Source organism: Triturus cristatus, chromosome 1_2 (genome assembly GCF_964204655.1).
Source record: "Triturus cristatus chromosome 1_2, aTriCri1.1, whole genome shotgun sequence".
In the NCBI taxonomy this organism is placed as follows: domain Eukaryota; kingdom Metazoa; phylum Chordata; class Amphibia; order Caudata; family Salamandridae; genus Triturus; species Triturus cristatus.
The window spans coordinates 504,570,739-504,585,901 of record NC_140580.1 but is presented as its reverse complement, the minus strand read 5'-3'; positions in this window follow the sequence as shown (position 1 = coordinate 504,585,901).

Here is a 15,163-nt window from a genome sequence, read left to right as displayed (position 1 = left end):
TTTCTTTTTCTATTTCTGCTCTGCTCCACTTTTACCTTATTCTTTCTCCTCTCTTCAATCTATGTCTATGTCCTACTCTTCTCTCTCCCATAAAGTCTCGCTAATCTCCCTGTTATCGCTCATTCCACCCTTACTCTGTCAAATCTATATCTTGACTATGCTTCTCTCTCTTCTTGTTCCTCTCCTTGGCTCCGACCTCTTTGTATGCCACCTCTTGGTCTACTGATCCCCTTTAGTTTGTTTTATCCTTTCCACACCATTTTCCGTTCCTTTCTATGATTCACCCCCTTTCTTTCTTTTCCTCTCCCTTTCTTTCTTTCTATCTCAATTCCATATCTCATCCTCTTCATACATGTTTCCTTTTCTCTCTACACTCAAATCTCCCCTCTTCCTCACACTCTCAAATTGTCTTTCCATTCCATCTCTCTATTATTTCTGTCCTTCCTGCTTTTCTTACTTTCCAATCCCCATTCTCTGCCAATCCAAAACCGGTCTATAGAAATTTGCCATGCTCAATGCCAGACGCAAATCATTTTCTCTCATGCCTCAGTGGCCCCTTCTCTGTGGCACCTTCATTGCCTTCTAATTTTGCACAGTAATGCAACATTTGCTCTGCATTGGTCATTTGGTTACCTTATATTAGATTTAGCTTCCAGTAAGAACACAAATCGTCCTCATAATATTGACAAGTACCTGTTTAGAGATTCTGATCCAGATCTATTAACTCTGCGATTTGTTTGCATCACAAAAGTGACACAAATCCAGCACCTAGTGTTGTGGTTGGATTTAGTTTCCAAAGCACATCATGATTTGTGTAGGTAAGTTGCCCACAGTAATGCAAAGTAGCGCTGTGCACTAAATTGTTCTACTTTGCATCGGGGGCATATCATAGGCGCTACATGGGCATTCCCATGCAACCACCCATGGATTTTGAGGCAAATCCCTATTTAATAACATTTATAGATGGGGGAATAGAGCCAAAAAATGATGACCCCTCAAGGCAGGCGTAACAGTGGAGTAACTTTTAAAAGGCTCTATAATTTTCAAACTTTGAAAGTGTGATGCACTTTACAGCACAGATACAGTGAGAGATGTCTTAATGGATATTTTTTGTAATAGAAGGATCCCAATCCCATGATGCGAATACCTCCTTGTGCCTCAGGATCTGATCGATAACAGAGTGATTTATCCAGGTGGCTATTGTTATTTCGGGCCCAGTTTGGTTGGGGTTAGGTTTAAATTCAATTCTTTCCAAGTCCCTAGATGTAATATTTCTCAGGGCAGGAAGAGATTTGAGTAGCCTTATTATGGCGGTTCAATTCAGTATGTCGTGAGCTCCCCTTGATTTATAATGTGGACCAATTCAAGGTGGCCTTGAGCGGTGAACGGTTGTGTGCTTGTGCAGTCATGCGAGATACCTTTTGATGCTTCTATTGGGTCTTGATGATATGTTTTGACGTGATGGATGTGTTTGGCTTGGTCTTGTTGTATACTTTCGATGAGCTCCCTCGACCTCCGGAACTGTGGGTTAATTTTGAATTCGTTATTGACAGTACGCACCTGCATAGATCCTTTCCCACTTGGTGCTGCATCCTGCGTACTTGTCTTTATCTTTAAATCCTGTGGTATTTGGATTGTGTCTGTTTTTACCGTTTCTTTGCTTATTACTATATTTTGTTCCTTCTTGATCGAAGGTTTAAATATATCATATAGTTTGCTTATTGACGAGTTTTCCTTTTTTTGAACTTCGTGGTTTGTTGAGGTGTCAGCCTCTTTTATTGTCAGGTTATTGTGGTCCAGTGTGCTAACTATGTAGCTGTTGCTTTCATCGTCTTTGTCTTGTGTTATCTGAATGGGTATCAGCAATGCATGTGGTGTGGCTTTGTTTGATTTACTTTTCCTTGCTTTCCTCATGCGTTTCCGTTCCTGCTTTGTAAGGGATGTTTTCGAGCTTATTTGTGCCTTAATTTCTACTACTTCCTTTGATAAATTGCTTAGATTGAGTGTTGGTGGTGGACTTGCTAAAGGTGGCTGTTCTTCTGGTTGTTCGGACCTTAAAGCGTCGAGTAGATTACTGCATTCGCCTTTTTGGTTATTCATTTCTTCTTTATTTGGTAATTTGTTGTTAGTATTGGGTGTGTTCCCACTAATTCTGTCTGCTTCCTGGGGATCTCTTTCCATGGGTGTTATGAAATTGGGTTGTGTTCCTCTGACTACTCCCAGTAGCTTTGACATTATATTTGGGACAGTTGCAAGCTTATCAATTATTTGGGGACAATGGCATGTGTGGTATGCGATATTCTCTGCATGTTGAACCTTTGTTATCATGGCATTTAAATCTTGCAGTTTTTGTTCCATCCCCTGAACGTATAATGCTAAGACGTTTAATAGCTCAACTTGAGTATCCAGCTTGTCGGCGTGATAAGTCATAGCTGATCCAATCGTTTTCATGATGCCTAATAACTGATTCCAAAATGGTCCTATTGGTGTCCCTTCTTGTTGTTCCGTTGAGTGTTGTCCATCTTGGTTATTAATGCTTCGTTGTTGCGCGAATTCGTTTTGTGTTTCTAGATGACTAAGTAGGTTGAATTGTTGGGCCTCGTAAGAGTCGTAGGTCACTAGTCCCTTTTCCTTTTGTTGAGGTGGTCCCTGCTCCGACTGACGCGCAATTTGAAATTGGTTGATTGGTGTTTTCAGATTGATGGAGGGTTGATCGTGCCCGTGGGCTGTTTGTCTCCCGAACTGGTCAGAAAGTTCAGGGTCTGCCGATGAGTATGGTGATGCGCTGGAGCTTTCGATGCTGTCCTGCCAGAGTGCAAAATAGTCCTCCGGGCTCCTCACTTCGGGGCACTGCTGGGCAATTTGTGGTTGCTGATGTCGTTGAACCTGGCATTGTTTCGAGGTGGTCTCCCGGATTAATCCCGGGTCGTTGTGGACTTCTTCCTGAACAGTCTGTAGATGAGGTCCTTGATGGGCTGTGAGCAGGTCCTGTATAGGACTAGCACAGCTTAAATCTTCTTGTGAGGTAAAATTGAGGTCTATTTGCTCTTTACCTTCCTTGTTTGCTGTTTTACTGATGCGGTCTTTATGTATCTCATTACCTGTGGTGCCTAGACTACCCCCCTTGATCTTCTTAGCTTCTGTTCCTTCCTTGAGTGCTTTATGAGCCTTTAGCTTCCCCGGGGATAAACTCCGACATACTTTTGAGAAGTCTGTTATAAGAGCCCGCTTCTTGGTTTTGTTGCTATGTTTGATAGGGGAGCAAGTGGCAATAACAGGGGTGTGATTGTTTCCTTGGGTGTTATCTATTTTACTCTCCCTGACTATTTCTTGAGCTTTTTCTTGAACTTGCTTAGCTTCCAAGTCCGCCTCCGATTCCAATGCCTGTTCCTTTTCCTGTGAGTTGCTGATGTTTTCCATTACTGTTTGGTCCTCTCCCTCCTTTTGGGATTTCAGTTGCTGGGTGCCTATCGCCCCCCTGGCTTTTCCAGATCTCATGGTGGGTTATTAGCACAGGTTTTTTTATTTTTTTTATTTTTTTTTAATTTCCGGTTGAGGCTCACCAATGCAACTTATTTGAACGTAGCTGCCCTGCACGTGTTGGTTTACTTATGGGTTTGCTTGGTACCACCTTGCGCCTCTATGTCCTGAGGTGTGGCGATCTTGAAGTTTTTGCTTTAATTGCTTAAGTTAGTTTGGTCTTGATTTTGAGCTCCCCCTGGGGGTCTTGTCGTCATGCTAGACTTTTACTCTGTCTTGCTTTACCTTTTGCCTTTTAGTAGTTGAGTGATTGAGTGTTTGGGTGGTTGGGTGATCTGCTTTTCCTCTGTCTTACTTTGACTTTTGATGGTTGTCTTTTAATAGTTGAATTGTCTGGTATTTGTTTTTGCAGTCAGAGCACCAGGAGGGGGAGCAAAGGAATAGGACTGAGTGGAGCAGGAGTGAAAGCGAGGCACACAGCGGAGGACACAGAGCACGCTGAGCACACACAGCAAAACTGCTGGCAATACCACGAGCTGATAGCGCTGAGCGCGCCGCCCCTGCCGAAGGCTCACTCTCACTGCGGCCGCCTTGCTAATGGCGGCCGCGCTTGCCACTTACCGCGGACGCCCCTCTAATCTCTTCCGCCCTTTGTCCTCTGCCGGTTGTAACGGCTGCGTCGGGTACTGCTGCTGCCGCGGCCGCTGCCGCTTGCTCACCGCGGGAACCACAGAGCCCCAGAGCTGCGTTTGTGGACGCTGCAGCGTGCTGCTCACGACTCGCGGTTAGCGGCTCAGACAACAACGGGACTTGCGGAGCAATGGAGAGGCAGGTAAGGCTGGGCGCAGTGGAGGGGTGATAATGCTGTTTCTTTCTTTCTCCCCCCAGCTGTATCGCATCAATGAAGGCTGGGCACTGGGGCTAGGAGCTGGGGCCTCGCTAGACAACTGACTCGCTCGCTCGCTACCAATCAGGATCCGAATGCAGTACAAAACCTATGCTTGACAGAATGCTCACATCCTTGTTCTAAAGTCAGGGACTGGAATTATAATATTTTGCGTTCGTGGTCTTTTCTGCATGAGAATGAATTTGCTACATGTACCACATAATCCATCATCTGCTGTATAGTGTGCAGATTTTAACCCCCAAAAATTGTTTCTAGCTTGAATGGATACAAAGTTACTAAAACCGGGTCTGCTTGTATTGCTGTGAAGTGGAAGACCCTTCGCAAAGGTTGACTGGTCACCTTTCTGTTTGTTATTGTTATATTTGGATGTTAAATTGGTACTAATAAGGTGAAACATTTGCCCAGTTAGTGTTAGCATGTGATAAATGTCGAAAAAATAAAGTAATGCTATCACAAAATGTGCACCATTACGCTTCACAACTTTCCTTTTCTTGCAGCATAATTCAACACTGCTGCATAATTTGGTCCCCTCCTGATGCATAATTCCAGTGGCCCGGACAATGGCAAAAGGCAAAGGTGGGTGAGACCACAAATTAACAGGAACAGCTGAGCCAATGGTCTGCTCTGGCTCTTAAGAACCCATACACAAGCGAAGCCTTGAAAATATGTGTTGTGTCAATCATGCAGCACAGATTATGTTAGACTATGGTAAACTATCGTAAGCACCTCATCTTAGTTTATCAGATTATGTGCAAAGAATTTATTAAACATGAACTGAGCATCATTCCTTCTCCCCACCACCTCCCCCCATAAGACAGTGCTATTAGTGAACTAAAAGACAAGTCAGGGGTCATGTGTACCCATATGTAGCCTACGTTAAAATTATAGATGGAGCAACTTTCTTTCGTACAGTGCAAAGCCTGAATTCAAGTATTTGACGGTGCATTCTTTGTGATGATGAATACAAAAGTGGATCCGTTTATAAAGTATTGGCTATTCTTTAAGATTAAAGTTTAATGGTTTTTTTTTTTACAGTTTTTTGAGGAACCAGGACTGGAAATTATTGGAGCTCTTTGCTTGAGCATCAAGACTGGAACCTGTTTCCAGGGCCGGCTATAGCGTAAGTGGCGCCCAGTGTGACACTCTTTGTGGCGCCCCCCAATGACCACCTCCACCACAGATTCCCTCCCTACCACCCTTTAACAGTGCTCCTCAAGTCTCCATAACCACCCACTCTCTGATGCATTTGATAGTTTTATAGCGCCACTCATATCAGTGAAGGGTGGCAGAGCACTTTACATAACACACACATTGCACAGAGACAAACAATCATACTTGTGTATATCAGTGTATAGGAAATGTTACATAAGGCAGAAGATTACGAGGTGTACCAGTTACAAGTCATCCATACTGGAAGGCAGCATAATATAAGAGTGCTTGGTGTGGAGAAGTGCAAATTCAGGATTTGAAACGTAACACCATGGTTGGGGTTCTCTTAAATAATTACAGTTGTTTTCTACCCAAACAAATCTTTTTACAACATTACAAAAATGAATGACTGGGGAAAAAATCATAACTCCCTTAAATATATCTTGCAGTTTGCATGCAGATCTTTGCTAACAGTTAATAGCACGCTGTTCTATTTTAGGATTTTAACTTATAAACTGCAAGTAACTAAAGGTCTCTCCAACAAAAGCAGTAACTCACTGAGCTATCTTCAAAAATACCGTTCTGTGATTTGCATGGTACATGTCTTTCGCATCAGGCATATTGACCCTCTGGGCTGCCCTACAATGAGTTACAACTTCCACTAGACAAAACTCCGATCTCACTCTAGGAAGAACATTAATCACTGGAGATATCTTAACATTTTAATTGTGGCCAGGAATGAGGGAGCAGGTGCTCTTTAACCTTTAATATACTTGCCCTAGAGCCGGCCCTGCAATCTTCCCCCAGTTCCAATGTCAGCAGCACTGGCGTAATGACACATCCTCACCCTCTCATTGCAGTGTGAAACACATCCACATATGTTTTGTTTCATACTGCCTGCGAGAGGCCTCTTTGAACACTGGAAGCAGCCCCTTCGTCATTTAATTGATTTACTTGGCTTCCTGGTGCGCCGCCTGCCTTGAAAAGGGACGTTCTCATGCTGCCCTTTTTAGGTCTCGCCTGGCGTAGGCTGCGCGCATGTGCAGTCTCGCTGGCGAGATTTAATGAGATGTGGGTATTTTCTGTAAGGGGCATTAAGCCCCGCCCCTCTTTTCCATTGGCTGGCGTCACCGTTTATGCTAAACGGTGGCCAGCCATTGGAAAAGAGGTGTTGGTGACGTCTTTGCTTGGCTTTCTGATCCGTCCCATTTGGACGGCCTGGTCTGCTTTGCGTTCGTCGCAAAAGGTTTCTTATCTTTATGGGGCCAAACACATGGCCCCATAAAGACAAGAAACCCTTTAACAGGCGAGGCCGTCCAAGTGGCTCGGCAGAAAAAGCCGAGCAAATACGTCATGGCGATCTGCTCCGTGCTCGCGGTCGACACCCACCACTGCACTGTATGGCCATTTGAACACCTTTACTACTACCCATATGGGACAATTTACTGGCGTTCTGATTACCCAGGACCCATTCTAACCCCTAGTTTCCCACACATCTCTTGCACCTGAGCTAATGAAGCATCATGCGCTTCAGTTCGCAACAGAGGATTGTTTTTCTTCCAGACCAGGTACTCGTACATAAAGTGAGCTAGAGTTTTTTTTAATCAAGAGAGACTGCCACGTAGATAAGGATGGGGTAGCGGATAACTGCCAAACATGGTGGCCGCAAACTGACGGAGCTCCCATGCAGGACTCAAATATCCTTTAATTAACTGCTGAAAGCTGGGGCCATCCACTTATAATCTGTCCCCCTGCCCATGCAGGACTCCAGCGATGATACGCAGCTGCAAGGGTGACCTCGAAGAAACTACCCTGCGAAGAAACCATACACGAAAAGACGGCACCATACTGCGGACACTCTGCGAAGCTGGTGGGCGCGGCCTTGCCTGAAGAGTTCGGCAGAGGTCTTGTACCGGCTGGCCCTGGGGTCCTACCCGCGTTGTCTCGGAGGGGGTCCTCCCAAGATCACCAGCCTTTCTGTCGCTGATGACGGAATAGGGCCGCGATCGACGGCCTCATTGAAGGGGCCCGCTGAGACCCAGGGCTTGTGCCCTGATTAGACTGGTGACGCAAACCGACTGAGGCTGGCCCTGCCCAGAGGCTCTGTTGGAAGCGAGCTAGAGACAACCCGGAGCCCTAACGGGGGTATCCTCATGTGCCGGAGACCCCTCCCAAGCCTACTGGATGACGCTGTCACTGATGTTGGCCTCTGGTTGTTCGCTGGCGTTCTGCCGCAGCCTTGCTGAGACTTGGAACATCGCCTCCACTGCCAATCACCGGAACACCCGACCCACGGCCTTCGCGGTGCTGCTGCAGTCTGCGGCCATGAACTCCGGTGGCCCTACTGACGTGGCTGCCACACAGCGCTGTTGCTGTTGCTGACTGTGGCCCCCGGCTGAATGCCAGTGATCTGTCGTGACCGGACTGCGGCCGGAAGAGCTGCCTACAGTGGAGTGCATTGGAGCACCCTACTCGAGGCCGTTTGTTTTGTCTTACTGGCTTTACACTTTTAAGACCAAGGCGCTTCTTTCTCCTTTCCAACTAACTTTCTCTCTCCATCTCCAGAAATGCATATTCAGCTGTGTCACTGTTGTTTCCACTGGCTGGCCCTACTATCCCTCGTGCTAAATTCATCAGAAAATGGAGAGAGTGTAATTTCCTTCTTTATCAGCACCGAAGCCTCTACTAGATTCAATCCATTTACTTCTTAACTGATCATCCCACCCCTGCCAGAAATCTTGGAAATCTCTTTAACCCATTCATGACTCTTTCAACACCATCATTCATAGCCACTGCAGCACATTAGATCGACCAAAGACCCGTCACTACATTCCATTCCACACTGGGCCAGCGTAGTAATCAACAGTCCGTAAATTGGTCTCCTGCAATAGCCTACTGTGTTCTGCAGTACAGGAACACTGTTGCACATGAGGTGGGTATATGAAAAATCCAGAGACTGCTGTCCCCAGCCCTCGTGGAATTGGGACAAGAATCCTTGTTTCTGTTGTGTTCCATTGTCTCTCCTATTATTCATGATCCCTCACACATACAGGCTTCTTGCCCCCGTCCTGTCACTATTCACCCCTTTCTCTCTTCTTGTGACCCTCTCTTCATTCGCTCCCCATTTCAGACTGCTCTTTTTATCCCATTATATAACTGTTTTGTCCTCATTCTTCTTCTCCCACTCCCTTCCCCACTTTCTTCCCCTTCCTTCATTGCTGTCTTCCTCTCTCCTTGTCTCTCTTTCCCTATTATCTCCCCACTTGGCGTTTCTCTATCTGCCTGCCGTCTCCCCGCCCCCGCCTTTCCTATTCTCTCATTTTCCCTCTCTTTCTCCCTCTATCCTATTCACAACACCCTGTCATCTATGTGTCTCTCTTACCGCCTCTTCTCGTTTCTTTTTCATTCTCTGGTTTCACTTATTTCTCTGTTTATTTTCTTCTCACTATCTCCTCTCTCCTTTCTACTCTCACTCCACCTCTCTTTCATACTCTTTGTTTGCCTCACACATTCTCTTCTCCCCCCTCCCACGGCTCCCTCTTAGTTCCTCTTCTCTTTCCTTTCTTGCATTTCTCATTCTCCCCCTCCTCTCTCAGTAGTTAACCTTGTTTTGCGCCTTATCTCTCGCAGTTTTCTCTCTTGTCTCTGTTAATCCCCTCCTTTATCACTTTGCAACCCCTCCCTACCGCTTTAATTTGTTTCCCCTCTCACACTGTCCTTTCTCCGTATCCGTCACTCACATTGGCGAGAGTTGCAGCTATTATTGTAAATGACAGTGCCTTTTATTTATGTTTTAAAAACCTGCAAGTGGTGCCTATGTACTATAAGTACAAAGTGCGTGTTTACGCACCACTTGTTGGTTTTCAAAACACATATATAAAAGACATTGTCATTTACAATGCCAATAGCTCAAACTCTCGCAAATGCGAGACCTATTGCATTGCAAATGCTTGTTTTAGGTCTCGCCTGGCGTAGGCTGCGCGTATGCGCAGACTCGCTTGCGAGATTTAATGAGATGTGGGTATTTTCTGTAAGGGGCATTAAGCCCCGCCCCTCTTTTCCATTGGCTGGCGTCACCGTTTATGCTAAACGGTGGTCAGCCATTGGAAAAGAGGTGTCGGTGACGTATTTGCTTGGCTTTCTGAGCCGTCCCATTTGGACGGCCTGGCCTGCTTTGCGTTCGTCGCAAAAGGTTTCTTATCTTTATGGGGCCAAACACATGGCCCCATAAAGATAAGAAACCTTTTAGCAGGCGAGGCCGTCCAAGTGGTTCGGCAGAAAAAGCCGAGCAAATACGTCATGGTGTCATGACGTGACGGCTTCGAAAGCAGGTTGAGCTCTGCCTTTCGGGAAATGCAGTTCTATATCCACCTAGCTTAGCCTTTACAATTGATACAAGTGGACTAAGTATCCCATCTCACCATGCGATGGCTGGCTTCCAATCAGAGCTTTGTTTACAAACTGGGATACGTAGTCCCACCTCCGCCATGCTCAATTGCATCTTACATCTGCAGGACTCGTTTGCCCATAAGGCCGTGCGATAGAGCGGTGTGCGGCCTAGCGGTAGAGCTGGCAGGATGCGCTGTGTTTGGAGGAGTGCGCAAGGGGCTGGCCGGGGCGGAGTGGCTGTCGGAGAGTGAGGCTCGGTGCGCGGCCTGTGCTGGAGACCGGGATGTGGCGCGCCCGCTGAGCCCCCGCCATGCTCAAGTGCATGCCCCTGTGGCACTGTAGCCGGCAGCTGGAGGCCGTGAACCGGCGGCACTGCTCTCTACAGGCTGTGCCCGAGGAGCTGTACCGGCACTGCCGGAGCTTGGAGGAGCTGCTGCTGGGCGCCAACCAGCTGCGAGAGCTGCCCAAGGTAAGGGGTGGGTGCACAATCCCAGCACAAAGTACCGGGGCACATGGAGCCCTGATGAAACAAGTGTAATGACTGCTCATGGTGAGGAGGAGCCGAGGCTGTCCATATGGGATGTGGAGAGAGAGGAACAGCTGGGAGGATGTGGGGTAGGGGACCCTAATAGGTACCAGGGGAATGGGGCCCGAAGCCCGTTGCAGCAGCTGCTCACGGCCAGAGAAGCTGCTGACATTTGGTAGAGGGTTGAGGGGAAGACAGCTCTTGGAATCTGTGGCTTTCAGGAGAGTAGCAATTGCCAGAAGGTATGAGGGCATTTGGAAACAATTATTGGTGCTACCAATGAAGTGTGAGAGGGCTGAGGACCAGTATGGAGGCTATTGGCCCTTCTGACCAGTTTACATGAGTTACCATCGGTGAGAGCTGGACGGCACCTGCTTTTCTCTGCCCAGGATTAGGGGTCAGCTGCATGATGAGTCTTGAAGGGGGCAAAGGAGGAAGCATCACTCCTACGTAGAAAGGTTCATTTGATGCGGTTGTAGGAGCTACACCCTGTGGTGGTGTCAAGTGGGTGGCAACTACTGGGGATTTGGAGGACAGAAGGGTGGACTGCACTACCGCAGGATAAGGAGGCAGCCTTCAAACTGGTTAAAGAAGTTACTAATGGTGTGGGGTTTAGCTTTTGGGGACTGCCCAAGGTTAGAGTTCAGCTTCGTGCGTGACAGTCGGCTAAAGTGGCTGTTCTTAACATGGTGTCTGCAATGCCTACTCTGGTGGTCCTCGGCTATTTAGAAAAGTAAATAATGCTTGCAGATTGATAGTGTATATATACATGAAAAGCAGTTTTAAGAAAAAATCTCTGTAAATATGAAGGAATTTGAAATTGGTAATGGACAATTTAATTGATATTTTTAGCTTGGTTTGTGAGTACAGTAAACAGTCTGGAATGGGCGAACCATTTCCAGTCTTCATTCAAGTTTCGTTTTTAAATTTGTTTTGTTTGTGAATGAAGCATTTCATAATTTGTGTATGTGTTTGAGTGCCACTTCTGTCTTTATTTCTAGGCATTGTTTTGTGGATCGAATTGTAGAAATAGCTTAGGCTGTGGTCTCAGGTTTCCAGTAGTGATTCAGTGAGAGGCCCACAGAAGTCACAAGATTAAGAGCTGCAGGGCTAAAGCATCCGCTACTGTGATCTGTGTTTGACTGTATGGTTATAGGTTTCAATCACAGTGGCTCCACTTGGTCTTTCATCTTCCGTGGGCAATAAAATGAGTATCATTGAGTCGGGCATTAATATACATATGTGGTTCTGCTCCAAGGTACTTTTCTAGGTGAGCATGCACTGGGTCTGTGTGGGTGAAATCGAAGGACCATTAGAAGGTTTTGGCTTTGGCATAGTCCCGTAGAACAAGTTATAGATGCTATCCACTGAGAGGTGAGAACAGTTTGGGGAGGGGGGCATGGTCTGGGGGCTCTAAGGGGAGGGAACAAGCACCATTGTGTATCGAAGCCTGAGGACCAGCTGGAGGAGCTCTTGATGGTGAGTGAAGGGCATCTAATGTTTATACAATGATGGCAACTCTATGGAAAGGGTGGCATGGGCATGGTACTGTAACCTAGGCAATTAGAACAGTTGTAGTAGTTTCCCATTGCATGAGGCAAGCAGATGCGTGGGGCAGTGGTACTGCTACCAACACAAGGAAGGTGCGTATGTGGCACTGTAAAGAGCTGGCCATCGGTTTTAAAATCATTTAAACTCCATTTTATGCCTGGTAAGGGGTAGATTTTATCTGCCTGCTTCCGGTTTGGCCGCACACGAGACTCGAGAGGCGAATGCAGTTATTTAAACGTTGTTTCCTGTATCTTTAAAGTCATTCCTTTAAGTGTGTGTGTGTGTGTCTGTCTGTCTGTCTGTCTTGTTTGTTCTCCGTTCTCCCCCATTCTTTCACAACCTTTCCTGATGGCCCCAATTAGGTTAGTGGAGTGTGATGTCCTACCATAGGCAGTTGCGCTTCCTGTACGTCGTTCATGACATATGGCACACACATGTGCCCCAATGCGCACTCTTGCACGCTCCAGTTATTTTAATGGCGTGTGGAACACACTTTTCAATATCTGTTCAGTGAACATGCTTTCCTTAGTGTAATATGGCTGTATAATAATAAGTTATTCTATGTAAAAAAAAAAACCTTGAAAAAAATCCAGTTTAAGGCGGATCCGTACGTGCCTGAACTGCAAGAGAGGATTACATTCCCCAGATATGATGAGCAGCTCAATCATAATGTCCTTACAGTGCACTGCTTAGACCCTCATAGACAATATCCTAAGCGACCTGGTGACTAGAACCAGAAAGCTCTTCTGTTTGCTAGTGATAATCACTTATGACCAGTGCAGGGCAGTGCCATTACAGATGCTACAGCTGGTTCAATAACAAAACAAGCATTGCCACAGCCAATAGGTCTCGCTTTTAGGACCTTTTAAGTGTTTAGTCATGCAGCACATTATCCTGAATGGTTCAATCATAGCATAATTCAGGAATATGGTTTAGGTTATATCAAGCCCAAATTGCATCCATTAAAAAAACAAGCATTTGCAATGCAAGAGGTCTCACATTTGTGAGAGTTTGAGCTATTGGCATTGAAAATGACAATGCCTTTTAAAAACTTGCAAGTGGTCGTAAACACGCACTTTTCTACTTATAGTTGTTGCTTAGGAGAACCAAGGCTGGCAGTAGCTGCGCCTCGTTTACTGCCAGACTTGCTTGTCGTAAGCAAGGACTACAAGTACAAAGTGCTTATTTACGCACCACTTTCAGGTTTTCAAAACACATAAATAAAAGATATTGTCATTTACAATGCCAATAGCTCAAACTCTCGCAAATGCGAGACCTATTGCATTGCAAATGCTTGTTATGTATTGTGCTCCTCGAGGGGACAGTGCGCTCCAACAGAGTGTCTGGGCGCTGTAAGAAGCATGGCTGCGCATGCACCAACATGCTTAGCCTAGAGGGAACATAGCTCCCAACACTCACCATCGGTTCATGAGTCCCCCCTCACACGGAGCAGCTTAAGAGTATTAGCTTACGCCAGTGTCCATGTCAGCAGTGTGGCCAACCAATGATGAAGATCAGGGGGGGCAGGCGCCTTCCACGCCATCACTACCTGCCTCTTTTAAAAAGAACAAATGTGAGGTCAATGAACGTATGGAGGTGTCTCTCGTCCTTCCCTCTGGGGTATAGCCCCAACAGAAAGAATTTGGGTGTGGGTGCAAGGGTGTGGTCTGCGAGTTCAGCAACTGTGACAGTCACTGCTTGCCAGATAAGGTACAGAATCGGGCAGTCCCATACCATATGATAAAACCCAGCGTCCAGCAGCTTACATCAAGGGCAGTCAGGGGCCAGAGTCTGGAAAATGTGCCTAATGCTCTGAGGGGAAAGGTAAGCATGATGTACGTAATTGAACTGTGTGAAAAGAAATCTAGGGTTGCGGGAGACGTCCTTCACCAGTTGAAGCGCTTGGGATGAAGAGCTATTGGACAATGGCTGCAACAACTCTCATTCCCATCTGGGGCGAGATCCCGCTGCGTAGTCCGGCAGAGCAGAATTGAGGGACCTGTAGAGGTTAGTCATAGCATGACACGTACTATCATATGTCAAGGGAACGTGTAAAGTGGGAAATTCCGGAGGTTTCCCTTCCTCAGCTTTCCAAGTGGCACACAATGCGTGTTGTGGGGTGTGAAATGTTAAAAGCTGACCAGCTCCAATGACATAAGTGTCCACGATGTCTTGAAAAGACATGAGGGTGCCCTTATGGTAGAGTTCCCCCAATTATTCAACCCCCCACTTCCCTCCATGGTCCCATGTCACATTGGCGTGTCGCGTGATTGAGGCGTGGTAAGTCCCAAATCACAATGGATGAAGAGCATGGGAGGTGAGGCCCCCTTGCCATGGACAAATCTACACCAATTGATGCCAGCCACAGTCTTCTGGCACATCTCTTGTAGGGGTCGGAAGTTTAGATAGGACAACCACTTGTAGATGCTCATGTTATCTAAGATATCAAGGATGGGCTCCTAAGATCGCAAGGATGGATGCTACCTCGGGGCATGTGGGTATTCGCAGCCAGGCCATTGGCTTTTGCAGCTACGCTGTCACATAATACAGCTCAAAATTGGGTGCATCTGTTAAATGACCTTGTAGGGTGATAAGTGCAACCCTCCCGTGACCCCTGCCCCATATCAGTTCAGGCAATAGACTATGCAGCTCTCAAAATAAACTTCTAGGGCGCACTATTGGGAGTGCCACCAAAAAATAAAGGAGTCGGTCAGCACCAGCATTTTGGAGATCGCCACTCGACCCTGCGGAGACAGAGGCAGTGATCGCCAGAAGGGCAAAGGCCAGAAGATTGAACCCTGTCTTGTCTACATTGTCCTCCCTGAGGTCCTGCTCCGAATGGTAGATCTGGACACCCATGTACTTGAAGGTGTCATAACACCACTGGAGAGGAGGAGTCCTATGCAGGTCGGGGCACGGCGCCAGTGGGAACAAACATGACTTAGGCCAATTCACCTGGCGCTTCGAAATGTTTCCAAAACCGTCCAACAGACGCATGACACTTAGCAGCGCGGCCTTTGCATCACAAAGATCTACCAGGATGTCATCTGCGTACAGTGAGATGGTATGATGGATACCCAACTCGTGAATTCCCCCATGTTCCAAAATCGTACAACAAACGCAAAAGGCCTAGCAGGGCGGGCTCTACATCACAATGATAT